We start from the raw sequence: 17,968 nt of genomic DNA, 5'->3' as shown, positions 1-17,968 counted from the left end.
CTTGGTTTTTCCAGACAACCAGCTCCAGCTTCAGTTCCTCAACTCAAGCTGACCATTCGGCTCCACCTGACTTCCCTCTTGTCAGGCAGTAATCTGGGGGTAGTCATAGGACTCATCTTGTTTGTTTCCTCACTATCAGGGAACACCATCCTATATTGCTAGACTCCAATGTCTAAAAATGATTGTTGTTGTTATTTTCTGATTATTGAGTTGTTCCTGGCAAGAGGGTAAATTGTTACTCTAACTTGGTCATGAGCAGAAGTCCAGATTTGTTCTGCAAACACGTTTTTCCCTTTCTACTTTCTTTTAAAAGGGTGTGAAACGTAACTTGCCTTATCTTTCTCCCGTTAGCACTTAGTTTCACAAATCTTACATGTTTCTTTTTAAGAAGTTGCAAACAGGCCACACCTGTGTGACTTTCTTCCCTGGGGAACCAAAGGAAGTCATACCTTACATTTCTAGAATTGCCTATCATTGAATTCTATCTGTGCAACTGAAACTAGTTCTTGAAAAAAAGGATTCGTTCCAGTCCTCCTTTTTCTTTTTAATGCCTTTTCAGCTGTTCCTAATACCATCTGATGGAAACACTGATTTTACACTGATAGCTGTTCAGCATCAGTGGCCAAGAGCACAGATGTTGGCATCAATCAGAGGTGGATCCTCATCTTGGCTCCACTACTGCATAGCATTCCTTGAGCTCTTACTATCTGGTCAGGCAAGGTGTTACAGATTTTTGCATGAACTATTTCATTTATTTTTCACAAAAACTCTACCTAATACCATAGTTGGAGTCAGCATGCCTGAGTTGAGTCCTGGCATTACTCCTTATTAATTTTGCATTATTGGGGAAGTTCTTTAACCTCTTCAAGACTTGATGTTGTCATCTGTAAAGTGGGAATAGTATCTCTCTCACTGTGCGCTGAAGACTATAAGAAAAAAGAGTATATATAGTTCTTAGCACAGTGATTGGTGCACGTAAGTTCTCAATAAAAGGTGACCAGTTGCACTATTTTCCTGTGAAATATTAAGAATAAAAGGGATGTTACTTTGTAACTTCCAGAGAAGTTTTGGGAACCTAATAAAGGGGCCATGAGAATATACCTCTCAGACCTTCTAATACAGGACATAATTGTAACTGATTGATGGCTTTGAAATGCATCTGCACCTTTGCGTAAGGCCACACCTCCCATGGGCTGCTCCCTCCTAGTGATGGAGTGCAGTGGGGACACTAAGGCAGACCATTCATGAAGCCATGGGATTCTTAGTGGTGTCCACTTAGGCTTAAGGACTGATGGCTTTGCTGAACCTTTATTAGACTTCATTGCATTTCCTTTGGGTTTTTTTTAGAGACAGGGTCTCATTCTGTCACATAAGCTAGAATGCAGTGGTATGATCACAGCTCACAGCAATCTCAAATTACTGGGCTTAAGGGATCCTCTCATCTCAGCTCCCCAAGTAGCTAGAACTACAGGTGTGCACCACTACAACTGGCTATTTTTATTTTATTTTAATTTTTTGTAGAGACGAGGTCTTGCTATGTTTCCCAGGCTGGTCTCAAACTTCTGACCTCAAGCAATCCTCCTGCCTCAGTCTCTCAAAGAACTGGGATTAAAGGTGTGAGCCACTGTGCTCAGCTCTGCACTGCATTTCTGGGATGCTTCCATGCAACTTTCTCTCCTCTCTTCTTTGCTTAAGGTTAGAATTGCAATGGAGTCTTATGACTCTACCAGCCTTTTTCCAGCTTCCTCTGTATTTACTTTCACTTAAGCATTCCTTCTAATCAAATCCTTGCATGTATAATCCTGTCTTGCTGTTGGCTTTTTGGAGAACCTGGACTTGAATTCTTGTTTGGCTTACCTGGGCAATCATGATAATCACATCCTGCGAAGGAGTTTTCTTGGTTCCAATCTCAGATAAATGACATTCACCACTGTTTTCCTTAGAAGTCTCTCTCCATTCCTCCAATGGTTCCTTTTGACTTCATTCGATTTTCCATTATATTTAACACTGAGAGTCACCCTTCTACTTTTCTTTAATTTTTCTTTCTGCTAACTATATTTAGTAGTTCTTTCTTCATCTCCCACCTTTTCTCTCCTCCTTGAAACCTTGAATAACCATCTTTCAGCAGGATGTTCAGTGAGATCTGCTTTATATATCTTTTTCAACTTTTGATTGTAGTCTACTTCACAAATTTGCATGGAGGCATCCTTTATACAATGAAGTTATATATAATGGAATTTTTACCTTTTGTGATTCCTTCTTACAATTCTGCATTCTATATAAGCCTCCCTGCATTTAAATGCTCATTCACTGTAATTTTGGAAAAATTATATAATGTATCTGATCTTCAAATTCCTCACTGAGAAACACAGACAGGCATATATGTCCCTTCCAGTTGTTGTGAAGATAGGTAACACATCAATGGAACTTTGCACTGTGTCTGCTGTTCAGAAAATATTGGTTTGCTCCTCTTCCTAGGCAACTCAAAATCTAAGACAGTTCTTGGTTGTGTTAAGAAGAAATAAATACCACTTAAACTGAAAATATTCACAGATAGGAAACAGGTTCATAGAGTTTGGCACACCTAAGCGGCCAGACAAGATTTTAACTCACATTTTGTGAACCCAGAGTATGCCTTAATTACTAATCATTTATTATAAGACAAAAAGTGTTTTTACCTCTGTCTTAAGTCAGTGTCTTAGTCTGTTCAAACTGCTATAACAAAATACCATAAACTGGGTAGCTCATAAACAATAGAAATTTCTAGCCAGGCTTGGTGGCTCAGCCTCTAATCCTGCACTTTGGGAGGCTGAGATGAGTGGATTGCCTGAGCCCGCGGGTTTGAGACCCACCTGGGCAACTTGGCGAGACCTCATCTCTACAATAAATAAAAAAAAAAAATCAGCTGGGCTTGGTAGCGCATGCCTGTAGTTCCGGCTACTTGGAAGGCTGAAGTGGAAGGATCACCTAAGCCCAGTAGGTCGAGGCTGCGGTGGCGGGGAGCAGCCAACTGCACTCCAGTCTGGGTGACAGAATGAGACTCCAACTCAAAAAAAAAAAAAAAAAAAGAAAGAAATTTCTTTCTTACAACTCCAGAGGCTGGGAAATCCAAGATCAAGGCACAGGCAGGTTCTATCTCTGAAGAAGACCTGCCCGCTTCCTCGTTCATAGATGGTATCTTCTCACTGTGTCCTCTCATAATGGAAAGGGCTAGCTAACTCTCTAGGGTTTCTTTCATAAGGGTACTCATTCTACTCATGAAGGCTCTGCATAAAATTCCGTTCTAATACCATCACCTTGGTGGTCAGAATTTTCACATATGGATTTTAAGGGGACAAAGATATACAGATCATAGCAGTCAGGTTCCCCAGAAAGTAAACCCTGAAGCAAGGATTCATGTGCAAGTGATTTATTACTTGTTATTTCCTCCTGGGGAAATCAGAAAAGAAATGAAGGAAGATGGACAGGGAAGAGGAAAATGCCAGCAGATACAATCTTGGGCAAAAGTCCTGCAGAAGGTAGGCTCTACCCAATCTCACAAGGGAACTTAGAGAACAACCAGAGGCAAGGGAGCTTGGCTTTCATACTCCTGTGCCCATCAGCTAAGAACCACCTAGAGAGAGGTGAAGTTGCGGGCATTGCTGATTCAGAATGTGCAGTGGATGGGGAGAGGGGAAGCAGTTTCAGTAGACTGAGGGAAGTTTTCTAAAGAAAGGATGGCCCTTGAGAGTAAAAGTACTTGGAAACCAGAGAGGTGCACAAAAATGGCAAAAGGGGTTCAGAGGGCCTAGGTGGATCATTGACATTGTCCACTACACTCCAACCTTCTCCCAGTGAAGTTTTTCTTATGATTTTGTTTTCACCTAGAAAATGCTTATCTTGAAGCACACATATATTCTCTATTTGAAAGCCATCGTCAAAGTAGTTTACAACAGAGATTTAAATTACGGTAAGAACTCTTGGCTAGTTTTACACGAATGAATGATTAGTATTCCTATTACATAAACTAAAGAATTCCTATTCAGAACTAAAAAATGCTCTGTGCCATCATCTTCTTGTTTCTTTATTAGTCTAGTTCCTTCTCAGAATCAGCAAGTTAGGTTTAGGCAGGACCAGATATCTGCTTTACCCTTGCTTTTCCATTTAAATATTCTAAAATATTCTTGGTTTCCATAACAGCAAAACTAATTCTTATATAATTCTTCCTATGTGCTGTTCAAATGCTTTTTGTTTATCAACCCATTTACTATTTGAACAACTCTGTTATAACGAGTACCAGCATAACACCTATTTTATGGTTGAAAAAGCAAGCACAAAAGAACTGGGATTCGGTCTGGCTCTGAAGTCCAGTGCTGTAACCACTATGCTGAAAGGTTTCTCCATGAGGACAAAAATTCCTCCAAAGGCAGCCTAGATTGATTTATGTTCCATCCACTTTCTCGTCAATGACTCCCTGTCAACCAGAATTGGACTAATAAGTATTCAAGACTAGCAAATACTTAGTCCCTGAACTTGGTGACTCAGATAGCAGGAAGCCCAACTTAGCTTCCTCCCAGTTTCTATTCTAGGCCTTCCCTGGCTTGCTTCATCCTCCTTCCCAGCAGGACCGCACAGAGGCCAGTATTCTGCCATTTTCTACCAATATAAGTAAAATTGATCAAACTATCCTACAAATCATTCTAAAATAGAGAACTGATAGACTTTTTGTAAAAGTGATCACAGATCATACTTACTAAAAAAAGTAAAGGATATAACTGCATATTGCAAAATATAAAGCTTTTAAAGATGCATATAAATCGATGTAAGAGGACAGTATTAAAATCATGGAGTCACGTTTATTTTTTTATTTTTCAAAAGTCATATTTTACACTTTACAATGGAACAGAGTATAAATGTATATCATAAGGAATAAAAGAAACAAAAATGACAGGCATACATATTTACATAGCAGGTATAGATAAAACTCATCAAGAAGAGTCTTCCATAGGTTCAGGCAATCCTCTCACCTCGACCTCCCAAAGTGCTGGGATTATAGGCATGAGTCATCACACCCAGTCAAGTTTTAATTTTTAATATCCTCTTTGAAAAGCTCTAAATTGCTGGAGGCCGAGTAAACCAGTTCACTACCAATTTTTTAAAGATTCAAAGGCTCTTAAATTAGAAAGTCATTAGGACAATCATTTGAAGTTTGTATTCTGCTTTCAATAATAACACATATTAAAAAGAAAAAACTGTACTCCAACTACCATCAGTAACCAGTTAATAGCTGAATCTTCCAAAACCAGAGGCAAGTATTCTTAAAAGTCAAGACTCCTCAGACCTCTCTATATTAATATATCCCAGTATAGAGACTTCATTTAATGGAAAAAAAGATCCTTGGAAACACAGTGACAGGCCGGCATATTTCTGCAGTCTTTCCTTCAAAGTGTGGACACAGCTTTTGCTGCTGATACTTTAGTCAACAGCTTTTGTGTTTCTCAGTTCTTCCTTAGTTCACTGTCCTCCTTACTGTGAAATGTGATGTCCAAACTTTGAAGTTTCTGGACTAGAAAACGGGGAAGACTCCCAAGATCTATTTTCTTTCTCAAAGGAATCATCTTCTTGGAATGCAAATTTCTGCTTACGTGCGTGAGATATTATAGACACTGGCTCCCAATGTAAACTTTGTCTTTTCCTGTTACAAATGGGTCTATCGCCTGGTGACGGATCAATTGCACGAAGCTTAACCTTATTCATATCCTTTAGAACGTCCAACATGTTTGGAACATCTTTATTTCTCTGGCTTGAATGATGACTATAATTGGTCTTACTAGCACGTGGGTGCTGTTTGTTCATTTAAGTAGCTGGATAATCTGAGTCACAAATATTAGTAGGTCCTGGTTGTATGGGAGGAAAACATGGAGGCTGGAGAGAAGAAAACTGAGGAGGAAGCGGTGGTGGAGGAGGAGGAGATGAGAACACTAAGCTTGGAAGCAAGTTAGGATCCACATTCAGTTGAGCAGCCGCCTGTGATAGCATTTGTCCCAAAGCAACAGGCCCATCACTCAAGTCAAAGGAGCCAGAATTTATACCGTTTTTCAGTTCCCGCATTTCCACAATTGCAGCAATCTGAGAGCGAAGAAAAGTTAGCTCATCTTCAAGGGCAGCTATTTTTTTCATCGTAGCTTCATTTACAGGCAGATCAGTTTTCACTGGTTGTTTATGTCTCAGAGCAGGTGGCAATGGGTCCCCAACTAGTTGCAAGGGATGAAAAATTTCTATTTTCTCCTCTTCATCATTTTTCCATATACTACTTCGAAATCTGAGATCATTGGGCTTCTTCATCATTTTCCACACACAAAATATCAGCAAAAGATGGAACCACAGATCCACAATGATCAGAATCTACAGAGTTCAAGAGTGGGATCAACCCCAAATTAGGTCTTTGAAAAGGTTCTAAAGGAAGCATTTTCCCAATAATACGAACAATACTCCGAGTTGATCCATGTCTTTATTTTCCCAAATCAGCAAAACCTGGTCTATGGGACCACCAAAATATTCCAGCATCTCTCTTAAGATATTCAATATGAGAGGCACTGATGAAGCAAATACAGAAGCAACTTCAAGGAAACATTTTCAGTTTCTTAGGAACGTTTTCAAGGAGCATGAATGTCCAGATCGGGAACGGAACTCCGTCACAGGCAGGTCGTGACTGGAGCCGGATCCTGTCACTCGCTTTGGTCACAGCTTTCTCGGGGGCTCTCCAAACCCAGCCAGGTAGCCATCCTCACTTTCCTCGGAAGCCGACCCTCCTGACGACCACCGGAACCTCAAGCGAAGAGCCCTAGGAATCCTCGATGGAAGAATCCCGGAGCGCGCTGGTCCTGGTCCCGAAGCGCTCGGATGCCGATCCCGTGTCCGCCGCGCGCCCCGACTTGCGAACCACAGGTGGTAACGACGACCTCACCGAGGGGTGTGAGGTCAAGCCTCAGCTTAGTGTAACCCCACGAGACGTGCAACCGCCTCCTTCAGCTCCCAACCACCTACCTGTAGGAGAGGACCGCTACTTCCGTGTCCCTCGACGAAAATCAAACTCTGGAGTCACGTTTATTTGTCTGAGTATATTTACAGGATCTTCGGGGTATGTTTTAGGTGGTAAAAAAAAAAAAAAAAAAAGCTCCTGGACTGTATGGTAACTTTTGCTAGCGTTTGGCCTGGAAGCTCAACTTCCTCATTTGGGATGATCCCTGGTTTATCTAGTTTAGAGGGTGGTGTATCAAAAGAAACAAGATCTATGACATTGGTTGTAAATTAATAAGTATTAAATACACAAAAATACATTCAGAATGTAGAATGGTGGACAGATATATATGAATCTTTCTTGGTTTTTGTACTTTCCTGAAAGATGCTGTTCTTTATTTTTCTACTGGTCATGATGAATTTATAATTTCTCAAGACCTTATTTTCAATATCATACTTAAAGATGAAGTTTAACAAAAATCTTTCTAAATAGGGAACACCTGTTTCCAAAAGCTATGCTAGCTTGTCAATAATTCAGAATTAGTCTCTGTCATTCTCCAGCTATTTAGCATTTGGTCCCTCTGCTGCCCTCCCCAGCTCCATCAAACTCAGAGTGACACGAATTCCTATACTAGATACTTCCTTCTACTTTCCTATCAATCTCATTCTCCATGAGTACTTTTATAAGTTTCTTCTCACTAGAGTGATTGGTTGTCCTTGAATGTGGCTTCCAGTGTTTGCCCTCTGAAAGAATTTGTATTTTAACAGAGAACTTCTGAAATATACAAAACCTCCACCCAAAATAATCAACCTTCAAGGGATTTCAGACACCAAGTGGAAAAGAGTAACAAAGGCAAAGGCTGATCTCTTTGTATCTGTTAATAGAAACATGGGTTTTTTTTTTTTGTCTATTAAAAAGTGATAGAAATGTCTGTGATTAATTTTTTCTTTCCTATGCCACATCATGTGGTGCTTGCAAATAGTTTTATGCTTGACTTCTCATTGCTAAGGATAAAGAATCAAATTATATTAGAACTTGTTTTTGGAAACGCAAGGGGCACATGCAGTTAATTAGAGATATGCCCTCTGTTTGTTTTCCCTGTTTTTCCTAAGGGATATTAAAAAAAAAAAAACCATTTTAAATAGTATTTCTTTTGGATACTTATTTAGCCAGTGGGCAATTTTCCAGTGTTCTAATCAATTTAAATGAATGGTTTTAGAACTCTAAGTTTAATACTAATTCTAAAGCCTTTTTTATTTGGGTAAAATTCTCAAATTCTTAATATAAAAAGATATTTCCTTTTGTTAAGTGGCATTCAACATCTTCTCATTCCTATGACTTCATTCCATAGACGTGGATTTAATATACACTTGGTTTCTTTATGTTGGCCACTTAAATGGATCTGCCTTTTCCAATTTATGTAATTATTAATTATGATGTAGTTCTTTTATTGATTATTCTGTTATAAAATGCACAGTGTCAGAAATGTCAGAATAATTTCATGTAAGTTTTCATGTTCTCCCAATGTTCTTGCAGTGCTTAAATCCATGAAATTGTTTTGAAGGATTTTAATTTCCCTTTTTTTCTTCTCTGGCAGCTGTCCCATGTTTCAAAAGAGCCATTTCCTGTAATGTTATCAGAGTATTTTTACTGGCTTATCTGCATCTCTGTTTTCTTATATGTGACCTAGTTGTATCCAAGAGGAGGTAACAATACTGAAGTCAATGAAAATATTCTTTGTAATTTCATAGTAAGATCATTTTTTATGATCTTTTACTGCTATTCATTTGTGAGTTTCCAGGGTCATATGATAGGTTAAGTGTCTTAGTCAATTGATGCTGCTATAACAGAATATCATAGTGGCTTAAACAACAAACATTTATTTTTCACATTTCTGGAGGCTGAAAGTCCAAGATCAGGACCCAACTTGGTCAGGTTCTGGTGAGGGTCCTATCCTGGGCTGCAGACAGCCACTTTTTAAATTTTTTTAGTTAGGGTCTCATTCTGTCACCTAGGCTGGAATGCAGTGGGACAACCACGGTACACCACAGCCTCAACTTCCTGGGCTCAGGCAATCTTTCTGCCTAAGCCTCCTGAGTAGCTGGAACTATGGCATGTGCCACCACCCCAGCTAATTTATTTATTTATTTTTTTTGTATAGACAAGATCTTGTTATGTTACCCAGGTTGGTCTCAAACTCCTGGATGCAAGCAATCCTCCCACCTTGGCCTCTCGAAGTAGTGGGATTATAGTCGAGAGCCACCATGCCCAGTCAACAGCTACCTTCTTGCTGTGTACTTATATGGTAGAATGGGAGAGGGTGCTTTCTGGGCCTCTTTCTCTATTTTCTAAAATGAGTCAGAGTCTCACTCTGTTGCCCAGGCAGGAATGCAGTGGTAAGAGCATGGCTCAATGCATGCAGCCTTAACCCCATGGGTTCAGGCTATCCTTCTCCTCAGCCTTCCAAGTAGCTGAGACTATAGCTGCCTGCCACCATGCTCAGCTAATTTTTTATTTTTTGTGGAGATGAAGTCTCACTATGTTGGCCAGGTTGGTCTCAAACTCCTAGGCTCAGGCAATCCTCCTGTCTCAGCCTCCCAAAGTGCTGGTTTTACAAGCATGAGCCATGGTGCCCAGTCCTGGGATCTCTTCTATAAGGGTACTAATCTCATTCATGAGGGCTCCATCTTCATGACCTAATAACCCTCCAAAGGCCCTACCTCCTAATATCACACTGGAGGTTAGGATTTCAACATATGAATTTTGGTGGAATAAAAACATTCAATTTATTGCATTGAATATTTTCATAACATCCCACTTATTCTTTAAGAAGCATGACTTCAGGGTTTTTAGCATGTGTGTTCATACATAATGACAGGAGTGACTTGAAATTAAGAATGGGCATTCGTTAAGACTGTATTTGGCTTCATGTAATAGAAACTCCACTCTAGAAGCTTAACTGAATAGGGTTTTCTTTCTCTGGTATTATAAGAAGAGTGAACCCAGCAACCAGAGTTGGTCAGCTGTTCAAGGAAGTCATCAAGGACCCAAGCTTCTCCCTAGCTTCCTGCTATGCTATGCTTAGCCTGTGTTATTCCCTCTCCCGGTTGACTGAAAGGAACTCCTTCTCCAGTCATTCTAGAGAAGGAGGACAGAGGGCATAAGGGCATACTAGCTCAGCTGATTTGGTCCTTCGCTATCAGGAAAGTAGGAGCTTTCCTGGAAATTCCATCGAGTGCATATTTGCTTATATCTGGTTGAGGAGAACTAGGTCACACGGCTAAGAGAGTCTGGGAAGTTGTTTCTAAGTGGGTACATCGCACATTTAATCAGGATTATGTTAGAGAAGAAAAAATGGATATTGGGTAGTCAGTTAGCAGTGTCTGCCACAAAGGGATTTAGGGAAAGGTAAGTAAATGGGAAATAAACCATCTGTGATCTAAAGGTCAGTCCCAAAGTCACTAATGACAAATACAGAGGGCGTTTCCTTGAAGTAGGAACTGCCTGGATCAGGCTATTGCAGGCTATACCTTGTCAAACTCACCATGATTCTGAACTTGCTGATGCAAAACTCTGAACTGTAGACACATCTGGGATGATCCAGCTTTAGGATGCACACTCACTTGCAGCTGCAGAGGTAGGAAGAACACTGGAAAGAAAAGTTATTCATTTACAATAAGGATATAGCTAAAAGGTATATAAAATACTGATGCTTACTAACTAACCTATCTCTTCCTATAGTGTATGTGCACATGGAGACAATCATTAGAAAGAGGATGAAGGATGTGATTGGAAAGACCTTGACAGTTAATGTAGTAGAAACAAGTCGTGGTAGCTTGCACTCCCATGCTCCCCATATCCTGCAGGCAACAGCACTGTGTCCTTGGCCATTGCCCATTCCTTCCAGGCAGAGCGACGAATGTGTTGTTCCTGTTTGTAACTCTGGTTCTCCCTTTTCTTGGCTTCAGGAGTTGATTAACTTCTCTTTACAACATTCACATTCTTTCCTTTGATGTGTTCATATATTCACTCTGGTTACTCCTCAGTCTTGACCTGGTAAAACAGTCAGGGAACTGACAGGAAACAGATTGGACCACTTACAAGGATGAGGCCAGGGTACCCATCAAGAAGGTGACACTCCCTGGGGATAACCAAAGTGGGGAGGTATCACCACTCCTAGAATGATTTTGCTTTGGCTATAGCTCCATGGCGGTCTGGCAGGGAATACAGTATAGCCACAGCCAACCCATAGCCTGGCAGACAGACAGCTAAGCTGCTGCTGACACATGCCATTATTCATATCAACTAGAAGAGGGGGAGCAGGGGAACCCAGAGGTACCATCCCAAGAGGTCGGCTTCCTATGGTACAGAGCAGTGTAGAGGAGGCTAGAGAGGAAATCTGGAATGGCCAAGGGTGAAAACCCAACACCCCCAACTAATCAACTGCTCTATTTCTTCATGCTAATATGTGTATCTCTCCTCTAACACAATAGGTTTTATTTTAGAGCTTTTAAATCTCCGAAGTCAATCATTTCCCCCCCGCCTTTCTAAAGTACTTTCTACCTATGGTGTCCCAGGCCAGGAAATGGGCTTTGTAATGGGATCACAGCCTGTGCTGGTTGTCTCTCCTCTGGGAGGTCAGTACTTCTTCCCACGGTGGCCACTCCACTCCAGTCCTTAGTTAACTCATTGTTAACTTATCAGGTTTACATTTTTACCTGGATGTCAGGAAGCTATATATCAATTTGTAGAAAATATATGTTTTCTAATACGTATTTTTTAGCTTCTCTCCTGGCTCCATTTTACTTTCTTTCCACTTAGTTCCTTTCTTCTTTTATTCCTTAATTTAATTTATCCTCACATTTCTCATATTGGGGCAAGAGTATCTATAGATCAGAGTTTCTCAACCTCAGCACTCTCCTTTAACTTTGGGGCAGATAATTCTTTGTTGTGAATGGGGAATAGGTGTCATTATCAACAAAGTATATTATCCATGAGTACTGTCCTGTGCAAAGTAGGATGTTTCAAAGCATCTCTGGCTTCTACTCACTAAATGCCAGAGACCCTCCCCCCAAATGCTACAGATAACAATATCTTCTGGGGGGCAAAATCAGCCTCTACTGAGAACCACTCCTCTCTAGATGAATAAAGTGGGAGAGCCGAAGGTGGAGCAAAAGTATGAGTTAAAATATGGCATTCTATTGGTTGTGCCCGGTTACTTAAAAAATTATTTGAGACTACTTTTATTTTTAAAATGTTATGGAATAGACTTTAATACTTGGATAAAGTTTAGGCTAAAAGATCAAGAGCTGCAGGCTTCAGTCATTGGTGTTAACATCAACAAATGCATGTAACAAAGTGATCAGGCGGGATTTTTCTGTCCTTTGCAGATGTGTGACTATGGCTGAAGGCTCCATAAATGCTCTGACTCAGCACCAAGCACAAGCATCTCTGGCTCCACAGGAAGGCACGTGCACAAACATTTAGTAACTTTTCTGAAGGTTTTAGAAATTGGTTATATCAAACTTTGTATAGTCTTCTGTCACTCTTCTGGCTCCAATTCTACTCTTTTCTCTCTCACCTTCTCAACTAGGTGCAGAGCACTTAGGCTACAGCCAAGATCCTGAGGGTTCCACTTTCTACCCCGAAGCATTTGTTACTATATCTATGTCACAATTTACAGATTAGTTTATGAGAAAATAGTGTTTTCAAAAAATATTTCATTATATAAATCTATGCAACAGAGTGAGAGAAAATTTGGAGCACAATGAATCTATAATTGAGGAAAATCTCAACTGTCATTTTAGGTCTAGGAGCTTGACTCAGGTTAAAAGTTAATCAGTCTCTTCCACATATTTTCTGTTTTCTTTACCTGAACTTTCCTCTAAGTCTTGATTATTGGGGTTGTGTTTCTTCTCACAAATTTAACTACATTTTAATGCTCCATTTCATCATCAGTTATTTTTAACCTCTATTTTGGCTATCTACTGCTGTTTAAAAAAACGCCCCCAAATTTAATGGCTTAAAACAATAATCATTTTATTATCCCATAGCTCTATGAGTTGACTGGGCTCAGCTGGAAAGTTCTTCTGTACAGACTTGGCTAGACCAGAGAACATCCAAGATGGTGCACTCACTGGACTGGCATTTGATACTGACTACCGGCTAGCTACTCTACTGGGGCTCCTGAGTGGACAGACTATACATGTCCCATACTTGGTGACTTGGTTCTGAGAGGCAGTGTCCCAAGAAAGATCATTTGAAGAAAGAAGTAGAGGCTGTCAGTCTTCTAGAAGAGGAGTCCTGGGTTGTGGGGCGGTACCGGTTTGTGGCCTGTTAGGAACCGGGTTGCACAGCAGGAGGTGAGTGGTAGCCTAGTGGAACTCCATGTGCTTGCTGTCAGCTTAAAGGAGGCATTAGAGTCTCATAGAAGTGCGAACTCTATTGTGAATTGCGCATGCTGGGGATCTAGGTTGTGTACTCCTTATGAGCATCTAATGCCTGATGATACCTCCAACCCCCACGTCCGTGGAAAAATTGTCTTCCACAAAACCGGTCCCTGATGTCAGAAAGGTTGGGGACTGCTGTTCTAGAAGACTAGACCTAGAACTGGCACAGCATCACTTCTGCAGTGGCTTTTTGGCTTTGCAGTCACAGAGCCAGATTCAAGACCATGGAAAACAAAACTCAAATTCTCCACGGGCAGGAAGGCAGCCATCTTTAGTCCACTGCAGTCTCTTACTGGTTTTCAGAAGCACATTTTTTTTTTCTATATTTGAACCACTTTGGTTGTAATGAAATTTGGTATCTATGCAGCACTTCTTTCACCAGTTTGGCTCCTGTCTCACAGAGTTGTTCTGCTCTGATATCGCCTTTTTCCTTTTCCTTTTCCTTTTTCTTTCTTTTATCTTGATCTTAGACTTTGAAACATCTAAAACCAGAGGCTACATTCCTTTCACCTTATCTTTCATTTCAGTTATCAGGTAAACACTAGGGTATGTTTACCCATTCTGCTCCAGGAAGTCTCCATTGCCTTCTAATATAATCTGTCCATTTGCCACAAAAATCTTACAACTTGGGAACAGGGGTACTATTACCTTAATATATAGTCACTTCTAAGGAAAGAGTGTCAAATGGCAGTTTTTCAAAGTGGGGAGAACTATGCTTGTTTTATCTTGCTCATCCCTTAAAATTTAAAGTATAATGCTTTTGCCCCTTATATTTTGATGAACTTAATGAGTGAATATTTAAAGACAAAAGGACTAAATCAATGGAGATGGAGACAATGAACTTCTGGGGGAGGCTCTAGGCATATAAAGATGTGTAGAAGTCATAGATGTCATGTTACATCTGTGGAAACGAGGGTACAAAACTGAGGGTGAAAGAGAATAAATGTGGATGTGTGGATCTTTCCTGAGGCTAGGAAGAGGAAGAGAAAGGGACAAGGATTACAGTGACTACACATCAATGATTTCAGGTCATGTATTCTGTCTTATTGTCCAGATATCATACCATTGTTCCTTATAGCCATCAACATGTCACCTTTCTATACCATTTGGCTCCCTCGTTTTTGAAAGTCAGTCACTGGAGGAGAAAATGATGGTGTATATTTCTGGCTTTTATTAAAAATAGTTCTTCAACTTGTACTTGGAGTTATTTAAATTGTTTTCAGAGTGAATTTAATGATAAAGTTTTATTTTGGTAATAAAATAGTATAATGTCCAGAAAGAGAATATGTATGCTTGGAAAAATTTTGAAAAGGGAATATCATTTTTTAAAGAAATATGACAATGCACATATATAACATCTTGTGAGCTTTGTCAACTGTATGTTGACAAAGATTACTCACAGAAGAAAATCAGTCATCACTTCTCATAATCAATGAGAAGTATAAGTCAGGGACATATCAATAAGCTGTGATGTCCATGCTTCATAGATTGATCCTCCCAAAGAATAGTGCACTAAAAACAAAACTGTGATAAAAAAAAAAGGACTAATTGCAAGTCACTGTAAAACATCAGCACAGAATCTTTATGTTGTGTCACTAGGCTAGTTTTCCCAGTTCCAAACTATTATCAACACCAAATGAAAGCAATCATAGTTTTTTTTCACCCCAAAATCTTTTTTTTTTTTGAGTTGGAGTCTTACTCTGTTGCCCAGGCTGGAGTGCAGTGGCATGCTCCTGGCCACCGCAGCCTCAACCTGCTGGGCTCAGGCGATCCTTCCACCTCAGCCTTCCAAGTAACCAGAACTACAGGCGCACACTACCACACCTGGCTAATTTTTATTTATTTATTTACTGTAGAGATGAGGTCTCACCATATTGCCCATATTGCCCAGGTTGATCTCGAACCCACGGGCTCAGTCAATTCTCTCGCCTTGGCCTCCCAAAGTGCTAGGATTATAGGCTTGAGCCACTGTGCTGGGCCTGCCCCAGAATCTTAAAGTTTTTTTTTTTTTTTTTTCCACTAAGAATTGGACAGAGGCACTATGTCCACATGATAATTTTAAAAAATATGTTTTAATGAGCTATTTTAATAAATGTATGAGTTAGTGTAAAAGACCTTGAGGTTATATTCTTAGAAAGTGACCAAATAAGTTGACTGTTTTTTTTTGATTTTAAGTACAGTAGGATTACTCAAGGTTTTGTTGACCTGGCAACTAATAATGTTAATGCTAACTCTGGAAGTCCAGAAGACTTAGATCAGAACATAAAGTTGCTTGTGAATATTTGCACTGATATTCAGGCTTTATTCTATGTTGTTTTTGTTCAAAGCAAGAGAATACTGAAAACAAAAAGCGCTACATCATTTAGTGAATATTTTATTGCAACATCATTCATTCCTTCAGTCAACCTATAATCTGTCTCCTCTGCCCACCCAATCCTTCTCAATACTAGAATTCGCTTTTAAAAGCAATCACATGACTTAAAGACCTCTACTCACTCTCTTCAGTCCATGAGATAAAGTCCAACCTCTAGGTTCAGTGCATGAGGCCCTTCCCATTCTTAGTTTCATTTTATTCTCTAATTTCGTTTTTTATCCCATTCTGACTATACATCATAAGCTCTAACTCATTACCAACAAGTGGGATCTGAAGATCATCTGCTTCACTATTAAACATTCAGATCCTTAAAAAACAAAGCAGATCCTTAGGTCCCACTCAGACCTACAAAATCAGAATCACTGAGGGGGCAGGGCCCAGGAATCTGCATCTTAAGCTCCCCAGATATCCTTACGCACACTGGCATTTGCGAGTCACTCCTAACTGCCTTGATACTCTCATCATGTTGGTATCCTTTTGTAAGAGCTTCTCAAATAATTAAACATATCAGGTCATATGCCACGGATTTCAGGCCAGAAAATGTCACCACCATTATGTAAAGAAGCAAGAGTTCCTACCAAAGAGAAGGGACTGCTCTTTCTCTAAATGAAACTGCAAAGGTGTGGAGAAAAGGAAGATGGAATTCCCCTGGCTCAGGGTGGAAGGAGAGTGAAGTCTCAAACTCAAAAACTCTTCTGTGTTTTTAAGAACCCCAATCCTCCTTTCACGGTCTATTTGCAAAGGTCTTTTCCTCATTTTCCACCAAATATCTACACTCCCACCATGAACTCAGGCAGCGTGAGATGCAATCTGCCTCCTACTTCAGGGATCCTCCCTGGAGTGCTGGGCCCTGTTCTTCTCAATTAAGACCCAGTACAAATGTCACCTCCTCCAGGAAGCCTCCTCTGATTCTAGGTCAAAGTGTATCACTTCACCACTTACACTCCCATCCAATTTCACATATGTCATTTTCTCAAGTATTTCGGGTGTATCTCGAATTTCCCTAAGTCTTACAGCCTGTGGGTACAAATGCAGTAATGTTAGTGATGATTCCTGAATTTATTATCTTGGTAGCCTTTTTTGCCCTAGGAACTCTACGGCTGTTCTTGTGTTCAAGAATGAGTCCACATGTTCTGAGGCTGCTGCTACTCAACCACCAGTTTTCCTCCATCTCACTCTCCACTTGAACCCAAAAGCCAACAACAAAATCTCTTCACGCAAATCATCCTATGGCCTCAGGGTCGGTGCTAGCTCCGCAGGTACTCTCCTCCCCTCTTGCCATGTCTGCATCCCTCTATGCAGAGAGGCAGTGCTTTGAACGCCAGAAATGTTAAATGGCTTGGGGACACAATTTTAAAACTGACAATTGGATAAACACCAGGATAAACAGCAGAGAATGAACCAGGGCTTGAGATGAGCCGGCTGACACCACTGAGCGCTGGACCTGGCTGGAAAGTGTCCTGGCAGCTCCAGCGTCGAGGGAACACCTGTTAGCGGGCGCCCTTGTTTCACTGTCAGACAGAAGTAGAGTTGCCAGATGCTCTCTACAAAATCCTGGATGCACTTGATACGTTCCTATCAGCGAGCTCAAATACCTCGCCAAACTGGGCGTCCGGCCATCCCAGCGGACGGCAGCCAGGAGCTCCGCGGGGAGGATAAAGGCGACCCCCTGTGGGGTCCTGGCGCGGGACGCGGGGCTAGGGTCCGCTTTCCCTCCAGTTGTTGGCGGGCGACCGGGGCCCGATTAGGGTGTCCTGGCAACACCTGGGGCGAGGAGGCCGTCGGTCATTCCTTTCTGCCCGCAGTGGGAATGGAGGTGGTCCTCAGTGGCTTAGGAGGAGGGCTGTTCCCCTAAAAGGGCGCCGCGCGCAGGGGTAAGGGGCCCTCGCCGCCACCTCCCCGAGGCCCGGCCAGCTCTGGCCCCGGCCCGCGCGGCCGGTCCCCGAAGCCCCTATCGTGGGCTCCGCGTCGCGGCGACCCCGGCCCGAGTCGCCGGAGGACTGAAGCCTCGCGGGCGGCGGGGCGGGGCCTCTGGTGCGGGCGGGGCTTAGGAGCCGCGGGGGCGGGGCCCGGAGCGGGCGGGCGGGGTTTCGGCGCCGCGAGGCGGCGGCGGCCGCGGCGGCAGAGCGGAGGGGAGGGGAGGGG

General features: G+C 41.5%; 1 pseudogene; it reads right to left on the bottom strand.

Moving 5' to 3' along the window:
* Positions 1 to 5,304: 5,304 nt before the first annotated feature.
* Positions 5,305 to 6,570, bottom strand: LOC103266836 (annotated as a pseudogene).
* Positions 6,571 to 17,968: the final 11,398 nt, after the last annotated feature.

This window comes from Carlito syrichta, unplaced genomic scaffold (assembly GCF_000164805.1).
Source record: "Carlito syrichta isolate Samal-C Ts95f unplaced genomic scaffold, Tarsius_syrichta-2.0.1 Scaffold307345, whole genome shotgun sequence".
Lineage (NCBI taxonomy): Eukaryota > Metazoa > Chordata > Mammalia > Primates > Tarsiidae > Carlito > Carlito syrichta.
This window is presented reverse-complemented; position numbering and strand designations above follow the sequence as displayed.